Raw genomic sequence first — 12,824 nt, 5'->3', positions numbered from 1 at the left:
TACTAACTGTAGTCTACTAACTGTATCCTACTAACTGTACCCTACTAACTGTATCCTACTAACTGTAGTCTACTAACTGTAGTCTACTAACTGTAGTCTACTAACTGTATCCTACTAACTGTAGCCTACTAACTGTACCCTACTAACTGTACCCTACTAACTGTACCCTACTAACTGTATCCTTCTAACTGTATCCTACTAACTGTAGTCTACTAACTGTAGTCTACTAACTGTAGTCTACTAACTGTAGCCTACTAACTGTAGTCTACTAACTGTAGTCTACTAACTGTATCCTACTAACTGTAGTCTACTAACTGTATCCTACTAACTGTAGTCTACTAACTGTATCCTACTAACTGTATCCTACTAACTGTAGTCTACTAACTGTATCCTACTAACTGTATCTTACTAACTGTATCCTACTAACTGTAGTCTACTAACTGTATCCTACTAACTGTATCCTACTAACTGTAGCCTACTAACTGTATCCTACTAACTGTATCCTACTAACTGTATCCTACTAACTGTAGTCTACTAACTGTATCCTACTAACTGTACCCTACTAACTGTATCCTACTAACTGTAGTCTACTAACTGTAGTCTACTAACTGTAGTCTACTAACTGTATCCTACTAACTGTAGCCTACTAACTGTATCCTACTAACTGTAGTCTACTAACTGTACCCTACTAACTGTACCCTTCTAACTGTATCCTACTAACTGTAGTCTACTAACTGTAGTCTACTAACTGTACCCTACTAACTGTATCCTTCTAACTGTATCCTACTAACTGTAGTCTACTAACTGTAGTCTACTAACTGTATCCTACTAACTGTACCCTACTAACTGTAGCCTACTAACTGTAGTCTACTAACTGTAGTCTACTAACTGTATCCTACTAACTGTATCCTACTAACTGTAGTCTACTAACTGTAGTCTACTAACTGTAGTCTACTAACTGTATCCTACTAACTGTACCCTACTAACTGTAGCCTACTAACTGTAGTCTACTAACTGTAGCCTACTAACTGTAGTCTACTAACTGTAGTCTACTAACTGTAACCTACTAACTGTACCCTACTAACTGTAGTCTACTAACTGTAGCCTACTAACTGTAGTCTACTAACTGTAGTCTACTAACTGTAACCTACTAACTGTACCCTACTAACTGTATCTTACTAACTGTAGCCTACTAACTGTAGCCTACTAACTGTACCCTACTAACTGTAGCCTACTAACTGTAGTCTACTAACTGTAGTCTACTAACTGTACCCTACTAACTGTATCCTTCTAACTGTATCCTACTAACTGTAGTCTACTAACTGTAGTCTACTAACTGTATCCTACTAACTGTACCCTACTAACTGTAGCCTACTAACTGTAGTCTACTAACTGTAGTCTACTAACTGTATCCTACTAACTGTATCCTACTAACTGTAGTCTACTAACTGTAGTCTACTAACTGTAGTCTACTAACTGTATCCTACTAACTGTACCCTACTAACTGTAGCCTACTAACTGTAGTCTACTAACTGTAGTCTACTAACTGTAACCTACTAACTGTACCCTACTAACTGTAGTCTACTAACTGTAGCCTACTAACTGTAGTCTACTAACTGTAGTCTACTAACTGTAACCTACTAACTGTACCCTACTAACTGTACCCTACTAACTGTAGCCTACTAACTGTAGCCTACTAACTGTACCCTACTAACTGTAGCCTACTAACTGTAGTCTACTAACTGTAGTCTACTAACTGTAGCCTACTAACTGTAGTCTACTAACTGTAGTCTACTAACTGTAGTCTACTAACTGTATCCTACTAACTGTAGTCTACTAACTGTATCCTACTAACTGTAGTCTACTAACTGTAGTCTACTAACTGTATCCTACTAACTGTATCCTACTAACTGTATCCTACTAACTGTATCCTACTAACTGTATCCTACTAACTGTAGCCTACTAACTGTATCCTACTAACTGTATCCTACTAACTGTATCCTACTAACTGTATCCTACTAACTGTAGTCTACTAACTGTATCCTACTAACTGTAGCCTATTAACTGTAGTCTACTAACTGTAGCCTACTAACTGTAGTCTACTAACTGTAGTCTACTAACTGTATCCTACTAACTGTAGCCTACTAACTGTAGTCTACTAACTGTATCCTACTAACTGTATCCTACTAACTGTATCTTACTAACTGTATCCTACTAACTGTATCCTACTAACTGTAGTCTACTAACTGTATCCTACTAACTGTAGTCTACTAACTGTATCCTACTAACTGTATCCTACTAACTGTATCTTACTAACTGTATCCTACTAACTGTATCCTACTAACTGTAGTCTACTAACTGTATCCTACTAACTGTAGCCTATTAACTGTAGTCTACTAACTGTAGCCTACTAACTGTAGTCTACTAACTGTAGTCTACTAACTGTAGCCTACTAACAAATGTGTCTTTTACAATGACGGCCTACCGGGGAACAGCGGGTTAACTGCCTTGTTCAGGGGCAGAACGACAGATTTTTACCTTGTCAGCTCAGGGATTCGATCCAGCAACCTTTCAGTTACTGGCACAACGCTCTAACCACTAGACTACCTGCTCTAACCACTAGGCTACCTGCTCTAACCACTAGGCTACCTGCCGCCCCAAAACTAGACAGGATATGCGTCAGCATCTACGGTAATACTCACTCTTAATGATGTACTAACTGTGTGGTTAATGTGGGTTATCAGCTTTGACAGCCTGGTTGAACCTTTATTGACTTACGAGGAATACAAACATCCCTGTATCAAATACCCACTGCAATAACCTGCCCCAGTTTTCTCTAGTATAGAGTAGATAAGAATGGAATGGAATAGCATTCTGAAGTGAGCTGAATGTGTTAGTTTTAAAAGCTCTATCTTGTAGGTGAAGCCCCTTCTGTTGGGTGGGAGGGTGGGAGTGGGGTGTTCTGCCCTCCGGTTCAGACTGGCTTCCAGACTGAGTTATAACTACAGATACAGATACAGGACAGGACAGGAGAGGACAGGAGAGGAGAGGAGAGGAGATGAGAGGAGAGGAGAGGAGAGGAGAGGAGAGGAGAGGAGAGGAGAGGAGAGGAGAGGAGAGGAGAGGAGAGGAGAGGAGAGGAGAAAATAGAGGAGAGAAGAGAAATACAGTGTTACACAGTCAGATGAGTGGGACCAGGCTCTGGGGAGCAAAACACAACAGCTACAGATACAGATACAGGACAAGAGAGGAGAGGAGAGGAGAGGAGAGGAGAGGAGAGGACAAGAGAGGAGAGGAGGGGAGAGGAGAGGAGAGGAGAGGAGAGGAGAGGAGGGGAGGGGAGGGGAGGGGAGGGGAGAGGAGAGGAGAGGAGAGGAGAGGAGGGGAGGGGAGGGGAGAGGAGAGGAGAGGAGAGGAGAGGAGAGGAGAGGAGAGGAGAGGAGAGGAGAGGAGAGGAGAGGAGAGGAGAGGAGAAATACAGTGTTACACAGTCAGATGAGTGGGACCAGGCTCTGGGGAGCAGAACACAACAGCAACAGATACAGACAGTGATAGAGACTATAGTCAGAGTGGAAAGATGGGCTTGGCTGGGCAGGAGGGAACATGTCACTCACTGACTGACTGACTGACCCGCAGAACCCAGGATAGACACACTACTACAGGGTTATTCAAGTCTGACCCTACGAGGTCCGGATTAATGTTGGTTTTCTGTTCTACCTGAAAATTCATTAATAATTAGATAATTCAGTTAAATAAAAAATTACAACCACCTGGTGTCCCAGGTCTCAGTGCCTTAGACCGCTGTACCACCCGGGAGCCCAAAGGTTGGCCAGTACATTGGGCCATAACATGAAGCAGTACTAGTACTGTAGTAGTCTGATTCTTGTTGGATCCCCAGTATCCTATCTGTCTGGTTGGTTGGAGCCATGGATCATCAGACCAGATGTTGCATCTAAAAAGGAAATTTCTGATAGATAAAACCCTCTTCCTAATTGTCTTTCTGGGAGATAATTTCTGATAGATAAAACCCTCTTCCTAATTGTCTTTCTGGGAGACCATTTCTGATAGATAAAACCCTCTTCCTAATTGTCTTTCTGGGAGACAATTTCTGATAGATAAAACCCTCTTCCTAATTGTCTTTCTGGGAGACCATTTCTGACAAATATTCCCATATGATTTATAATATTACATGTTTAATACACTAATAATGGTTTATATTCTGCATTATGAAATGGTGAATCTACCACAATACAATATTAGTAACCCTCTCTATGCTCTCTACAATAAGACTATGAAGTCAACATTTTACTCAACATCTGGCACCAAATCAAATTATTCTGAGTTGTGTTTGTTTGTTTGTTTAATCCTGTTGTACGTCCTGAAGTGTTGAATCAGACAGTTCTCCTGAGGTGGTGGATGACTAGGAGACTACAGACTAGGTCAGAGGATTGATGATGCTCTACATGCCCTAAGACAACCTCTCACTTCCTACCACAGATCCCCTATGCCCTAACCCCGGGGCCCTAACACAGCTCCAGCCCCGGCTCTGATGCTAGGGGCGCTTTCATCTCTGTCTAGATGCATCCAATCAGGGAAGCATTGACATTTACCTCTGGCACTAACACAACACACATTTGGTTCAATTTGGGGAATTTTCTCTTCCGTGGGTAAAGGTGACTTGAGGGCCGACCAGATTTGAAAGCAGCGAAGAGAGATAAGGCTGACATCTTGAGATGTTTTCCCTCTCAGGTATGTAACAATGAAACAAAATCATAGAACATAATAGAATAGAAAATAATAGAACAGGAAATAATAGAAAATAATAGAACAGGAAATAATAGAACATAATAGAACAGGAAATAATAGAACATAATAGAACAGGAAATAATATAATATATATATATATTTTTTTAAATATTAGAATAGAAAATAATAGGATAGAAAATCAAATAAATCAAATAATAGAATATAATTTTATAATTTTTTATATTAGAATAGAAAATAATAGAATAGAAAATAAAATAATAGAATAGAATATAATAGAATATAAAACAATAGAATAGAATATAATAGAATATAAAACAATAGAATAGAATATAAAATAAATAGAATATAAAACAATAGAATAGAATATAATAGAATATAAAACAATAGAATAGAATATAAAATAAATAGAATATAAAACAATAGAATATAATATAATAGAATATAAAACAATAGAATAGAATATAAAATAAATAGAATATAAAACAATAGAATAGAATATAATAGAATATAAAACAATAGAATAGAATATAATAGAATATAAAACAATATAATAGAATATAAAACAATAGAATATAATATAATAGAATATAAAACAATAGAATAGAATATAATAGAATATAAAACAATAGAATAGAATAGAATAGAATATAAAACAATAGAATAGAATAGAATAGAATATAAAACAATAGAATAGAATATAATAGAATATAAAACAATAGAATAGAATATAATAGAATATAAAATAAATAGAATAGAAAATAATAGAATAGCATAGAAAATAATTTAAAAAAAATAATATAAATAATAGAATACACAATAATAGAATAGAAATGAATAGAAAATAATAGAATAGAACATGCACGATATGGAACCTAACACCCACCACACACGAAGGAGTCGTAGCAGAATGTTTGTGACCTCCATTCCCTTCCCACGACCCCCCACGATGCCCCTGGTGCTCATTCCCATCCTGATCTAAGGGCTGATAGCGGAAGGGGCGCTGGTTAAGAGGTCTCATGTTGCAGGATGAAGGGAGATGTTATTGCAAACCAGCTGGGTTGGCCGCTGCTTTGGTGTAGAAGGCCAGCAAGTTTCAAGTTTCACGTTATATTATGTAAGGGATACACATGGTATACACCGTCCAACTAACTGCTTACTGGCAGGTTCCTTCTGGACAAGGCAACAACAATAAGAAATAATAAAGGATAAGAATATGAACATAAAGTATGACAGCCCAGGGTCAATAAATAACAATACATAATAATGAAGCAGTAAAGTGGGACAGGGTAGACGGTCATCAGGCCAAACCTGACCAGGACTTCCCTCTACATGCACAGACTGTCATCCCTGCCCTCCCCCCAAAATCATCCAGATCACGGCCTTCCATCCTTCCCCATCTCCATCTCCTCCATCCCCATCTATTCCCTACTCCTTCTCCCTTCCTCCTCTCCTCCTTCCCCCTCTCCTCCCTCTCCTTCTCCTCCCTCCCCTTCTCCTCCTTCCCCATCTATTCCCTCCTCCTCCCCCTCTCCTCTTCTCCTCCTTCCCCCTCTCCTCCTTCCCCATCTATTCCCTACTCCTTCCCCCTTCCTCCTCTCCTCCCCTTCTCCTCCTTCCCCCTCTCCTCCCTCCCCTTCTCCTCCTACCCCCTCTCCTCCTTCCACATCTATTCCCTCCTCCTTCCACCTCTCCTCCCCCCCCCTCTCCTCTTCTCCTCCTTCCCCCTCTCCTCCTTCCCCATATATTCCCTCCTCCTTCACTCTCCTCTCCTCTTCTCCTTCTTCCCCCTCTCCTCCTTCCCCATCTATTCCCTCCTCCTTCCCCTTCCTCTTTTCCTCCCTCCCCCTCTCCTCCCTCTCTTCCTTCCCTATCTCCTCCCTCCCTACCTCTTCCCTCCCTCCTCCTCTCTTCCTTCCCCCTCTCCTCCCTCCTTCTCTTCCTTCCCCCTCTCCTCCCTCCTCTCTCTTCCTTCCCTCTCTCTTCCTTCCCTCTCTCCTCCCTCCCTCTCCTCCCTTCCCCTCTCCTCCTTCCCTCTCTCTTCCTTCCCTCTGTAATCGCTCCTCCTCTCCTCCCTTCCTCTCTCTCTCCTCCCTCCCTCTCTCCTCCTCTCTCTCTTCCTTCCCTCTGTAATCCCTCCTCCTCTCCTCCCTTCCCCTCTCCTTCCCTCGCTCTTCCTTCCCCCCTCTCCTCCCTCCTCCTCTCCCTAAAGCCTCAGCAGCAGAAGCAGGGCCTATAGCATGTGAGATTTAGCTCTGCCACACCATTAGCTTGGTATTGTTCCTATCACACAGACAGGCCAGAGGAGAAGATTAAAGCTACAACAGTAAACATCTGCAGAACTACCATGCTTAAATGCTTAGATGCTTAAAACACCACAATCCATCGGTTCCTCTAGCATGAACACACACATTGTTAATTGAATATAAAATGTCCTTGTTTATTTTGAATAATTGGGAATTGGGGGTTGACGAATACATTGGGGGTTTACCTACTTGATGCTTAGTTTAAGGGGGTCAGTTTAATTACGGATGAAATTTGTTTGTGGGGCCGCTAGCATCTCCCCAAGTCAATCCACATGATAGAATAATTATCTTATCTGTCACTTATACCAAGTGAGCATGTTAATTAAAATGTAATTTAAACACTGTCAGGATATGACACAGATTACAGACCAGACCCTACTGCTATTGTTAATCTGATATACTGTCATAACTAGAGTCAGAGAATCACAACAGGACAGGATATGACACAGATTACAGACCAGACCCTACTGCTATTGTTAATCTGATATACTGTCATAACTAGGGCCAGATTAACACAATGTGACAGGATGTTGTTAATCTGATATACTGTCATAACTAGGGTCAGAGAAACACAATGTGACAGGATATGACACAGATTACAGACCAGACCACCCTGCTATTGTTAATCTGATATACTGTCATAACTAGGGTCAGATTAACACAATGTGACAGGATATGACACAGATTACAGACCAGACCATCCTGCTATTGTTAATCTGATATACTGTCATAACTAGGGTCAGAGAAACACAATGTGACAGGATGTTGTTAATCTGATATACTGTCATAACTAGGGTCAGATTAACACAATGTGACAGGATATGACACAGATTACAGACCAGACCATACTGCTATTGTTAATCTGATATACTGTCATAACTAGGGCCAGGTTAACACAATGTGACAGGATATGACACAGATTACAGACCAGACCATACTGCTATTGTTAATCTGATATACTGTCATAACTACAGTCAGATTAACACAATGTGACAGCATATTGTTAATCTGATATACTGTCATAACTAGGGTCAGATTAACACAATGTGACAGCATATTGTTAATCTGATATACTGTCATAACTAGGGTCAGAAACACAATGTGACAGGATGTTGTTAATCTGATATACTGTCATAACTAGGGTCAGATTAACACAATGTGACAGGATATGACACAGATTACAGACCAGACCATACTGCTATTGTTAATCTGATATACTGTCATAACTAGGGTCAGATTAACACAATGTGACAGCATGCTTGTGGAGCATTTCATGATACAACCGTCAGTTACTGTACTTGTTTTGCATGTCTATACACGGTTTACATTACAATGTCATTGTATTACTAAAGTACTGGAATTCAGATTCATAACAAATGTTGTTGATCTAATATAGAAAAATGCTGATTTTAAATAACAACACAACAACCTGTAATGAGCTAAATATATCCTGCACACAGTTCATCCTGCCAGAACCCAGAACCCAGAACCCAGAACCCAGAGCCCAGAGCCCAGAACCCAGAGCCCAGAACCCAGAACCCAGAGCCCAGAACCCAGAACCCAGAACCCAGAACCCAGAGCCCAGAGCCCAGAGCCCAGAACCCAGAGCCCAGAACCCAGAGCCCAGAACCCAGAACCCAGAGCCCAGAACCCAGAGCCCAGAGCCCAGAGCCCAGAGCCCAGAACCCAGAACCCAGAGCCCAGAGCCCAGAGCCCAGAACCCAGAACCCAGAACCCAGAGCCCAGAGCCCAGAGCCCAGAACCCAGAACCCAGAACCCAGAGCCCAGAACTCACTCCCATTCTCTGTAAGGGCTGGCTGTTGTGTGAAGTGAGGATGTGGGTTTTTACGACTGTGACTAAGGTCGGACCCACCACAGTCTCACACACACACACACGCGCGCGAAACTGGGGCCTTTGGCATTAGGAGCAGAATGTGTGTGTGTGGATGATTTGTGAGGCATAGATGAGTGTCACAGTAAAAAATGCCCTCCAGAACAGCCCTTTAAGTTGTTAACAAGAGGAGCCGTGGTCCATGTGTCTGCTGTTAACCATGCAGTCAGACTGTACACCACAGACCTAATGATCTTATGGCTTCCAGCCAATCTGTTCCATGTCCCAGTTATTTACTGCTTAACCCAGATGAGCTCTATGCTGACTTCATGAAGCATGTTGCACAACACCACGTTTTATTGTACTCTGTCTCTCGGCAGATGCTTGTCAGAATTAACATCAGATCAGACATGGTAGACCTTTAATCACTTTCCTAATGTCTCCTTCACTTCAAAAGTCACAGTGGATCTACTGTACCATGAACGGAGAGAGGAGAGAAAAGGAGAAGAATTCTGTGAGCATTAGTGCCGAGAGAGAAGTAACAGGCTCTGGGACTGTTCTCTCTGTCAGATGAGAGGGAGAAGTTACAGGCTCTGGGACTGTTCTCTCTGTCAGATGAGAGGGAGAAGTAACAGACTCTGGGACTGTTCTCTCTGTCAGATGAGAGGGAGAAGTAACAGGCTCTGGGACTGTTCTCTCTGTCAGATGAGAGGGAGAAGTAACAGGCTCTGGGACTGTTCTCTCTGTCAGATGAGAGGGAGAAGTAACAGGCTCTGGGACTGTTCTCTCTGTCAGATGAGAGGGAGAAGTTACAGGCTCTGGGACTGTTCTCTCTGTCAGATGAGAGGGAGAAGTAACAGACTCTGGGACTGTTCTCTCTGTCAGATGAGAGGGAGAAGTAACAGGCTCTGGGACTGTTCTCTCTGTCAGATGAGAGGGAGAAGTAACAGGCTCTGGGACTGTTCTCTCTGTCAGATGAGAGGGAGAAGTAACAGGCTCTGGGACTGTTCTCTCTGTCAGATGAGAGGGAGAAGTAACAGACTCTGGGACTGTTCTCTCTGTCAGATGAGAGGGAGAAGTAACAGGCTCTGGGACTGTTCTCTCTGTCAGATGAGAGGGAGAAGTAACAGACTCTGGGACTGTTCTCTCTGTCAGATGAGAGGGAGAAGTAACAGGCTCTGGGACTGTTCTCTCTGTCAGATGAGAGGGAGAAGTAACAGACTCTGGGACTGTTCTCTCTGTCAGATGAGAGGGAGAAGTAACAGGCTCTGGGACTGTTCTCTCTGTCAGATGAGAGGGAGAAGTAACAGGCTCTGGGACTGGGGCTGTTCTCTCTCTTTGCAGCATGCCTTTGCTCCACCATAGTCTGGATGTCTTCCACAGCCCCGACCGGGATGGGATGGCTCAGCACAGAGCAGCAGCCTGGAAACCACCCCCAGATGACGGTACATGGATACAGCATGTCAGCCTCCTCCAATCCAACACAGCCTCCCTCCCTCCAACCCAGCCAGCCTAGCACACTGGGAGGTCGGGGCAGGGGGAAGTGGAGGAAGTGGGGCCTGTGTCTGTCTGCAATGATCCAGGGGGTGGGTTCAACCAGGATCCTGTCCTTTTGATCCTCATAAGTGGTCTCAGAGTTACAGGTCTCCTCTCATAGCTGTAAGTCTCCTCTCAGAACTGTAAGTCTCCTCTCAGAGCTACAGGTCTCCTCTCAGAGCTACATGTCTCCTCTCAGAGCTACAGGTCTCCTCTCAGAGCTACAGGTCTCCTCTCATAGCTGTAAGTCTCTTCTCAGAGCTGTAAGTCTCCTCTCAGAGCTACAGGTCTCCTCTCAGAGCTGTAAGTCTCCTCTCAGAGCTGTAAGTCTCCTCTCAGAGCTACAGGTGTCCTCTCAGAGCTGTAAGTCTCCTCTCAGAGCTACAGGTGTCCTCTCAGAGCTACAGGTCTCCTCTCAGAGCTGTAAGTCTCCTCTCAGAGCTACAGGTGTCCTCTCAGAGCTACAGGTCTCCTCTCAGAGCTGTAAGTCTCCTCTCAGAGCTACAGGTGTCCTCTCAGAGCTACATGTCTCCTCTCAGAGCTACAGGTCTCCTCTCAGAGCTACAGGTCTTCTCTCAGAGCTACAGGTCTCCTCTCAGAGCTACAGGTCTCCTCTCAGAGCTACAGGTCTCCTCTCAGAGCTACAGGTCTCCTCTCAGAGCTGTAAGTCTCCTCTCAGAGCTGTAAGTCTCCTCTCAGAGCTACAGGTGTCCTCTCAGAGCTACAAGTCTCCTCTCAGAGTTACAGGTCTCCTCTCAGAGCTGTAAGTCTCATCTCAGAGCTAGGGAAAAAAGGGTTATTCGGCTGTCCCCATGGGAGAACCCTTTGAACAACACCTTTTGGTTCCAGGTAGAACCCATTTGGTTCCATGTAGAAAAAAAGGGTTCTACCTGGCTGGAACTGTCACGGTTGTGTGTAGAGACGGACCAAGGCGCAGCGTGCTCTGAGTTCCACATCTTTATTTTCTTGTGAAACTTCTTGTGAAACTTACAAAACAAAGGAAACAGCAACGAACCTGTAACATAAGAGGTGCTACATGCACTAACTCAAAACAACATCCCACAAAAATGGCTGCCTAAATATGATCCCCAATCAGAGACAACGATACACAGCTGCCTCTGATTGGGAACCATACCAGGCCAACATAGACATAAAACAACCTAGATAACCCACCCTAGTCACACCCTGACCTAACCAACATAGAGAATAAAAGGCTCTCTATGGTCAGGGTGTGACAGGAGCCTAAAAGTGTTCTCCTATGGGGACAGCCGCAGAACCCTTTTTTCTAAGGGTGTAGTAACACTTGACATCCATACATTTGTACCAGGCAACAGCAGCAGCCATAGAGCCATGGAGACATGGAGACATAGAGACATGGAGACACGGAGACATAGAGACATGGAGACATGGAGACATGGAGCCATAGAGACATGGAGACATGGAGACATGGAGACATGGAGCCATAGAGACATGGAGACATGGAGACATGGAGACATGGAGACACGGAGACATGGAGACACGGAGACACGGAGACATGGAGACATGGAGACACGGAGACACGGAGACATGGAGACATGGAGACATAGAGACATGGAGACATGGAGACACGGAGACACGGAGACATGGAGACATAGAGACATGGAGACATGGAGACATGGAGACATAGAGACATGGAGACATGGAGACATAGAGACATGGAGACATGGAGCCATAGAGACATGGAGACATGGAGACACAGAGACACGGAGACACGGAGACATGGAGCCATAGAGACACGGAGACACAGAGACATGGAGACATGGAGACATAGAGACATGGAGACATAGAGACATGGAGACATGGAGACATGGAGACATGGAGCCATAGAGACATGGAGACATGGAGACACAGAGACACGGAGACACAGAGCCATAGAAGCATGGAGACATGGAGACACGGAGACATGGAGCCATAGAGACATAGAGCCATAGAGACATGAAGACATAGAACCATAGAGACATAGAGCCATAGAGACATGGAGACATGGAGACATAGCAGAGGGAAGTAGGAGTACTGAGGGTGCAGAAGCACCCCCCAATAAATCAATAATCAACAAAATAATTCTCAGCACTCCCATCCCCAAACTACTTAACTATTCATAGAGTCAGAGATAAAGCTATTACATCTCCCTGGCAGCAGGTAGGGACTGGGCTCTGAGGAAAGGAAATGTCACTTCACTCTATCTCTCTCCCTCCACTCTCGCTCTCTCACTCTCTCCTTCTTGCCTCTCTCTCTCGCTCTCTCCCTTCTCATTCCTCTCTCGCTCTCTCTCTCTCCTTCCTTCCTCTCTCTCGCTCTCTCCTCCCTCTCCCTCTCTCCTTCCTCTCTGTCTACAGGAGTCTGAGCCT

Source organism: Oncorhynchus clarkii, chromosome 18 (assembly GCF_045791955.1).
Source record: "Oncorhynchus clarkii lewisi isolate Uvic-CL-2024 chromosome 18, UVic_Ocla_1.0, whole genome shotgun sequence".
Lineage (NCBI taxonomy): Eukaryota > Metazoa > Chordata > Actinopteri > Salmoniformes > Salmonidae > Oncorhynchus > Oncorhynchus clarkii.
Note: the sequence above shows the minus strand (reverse complement) of the source record.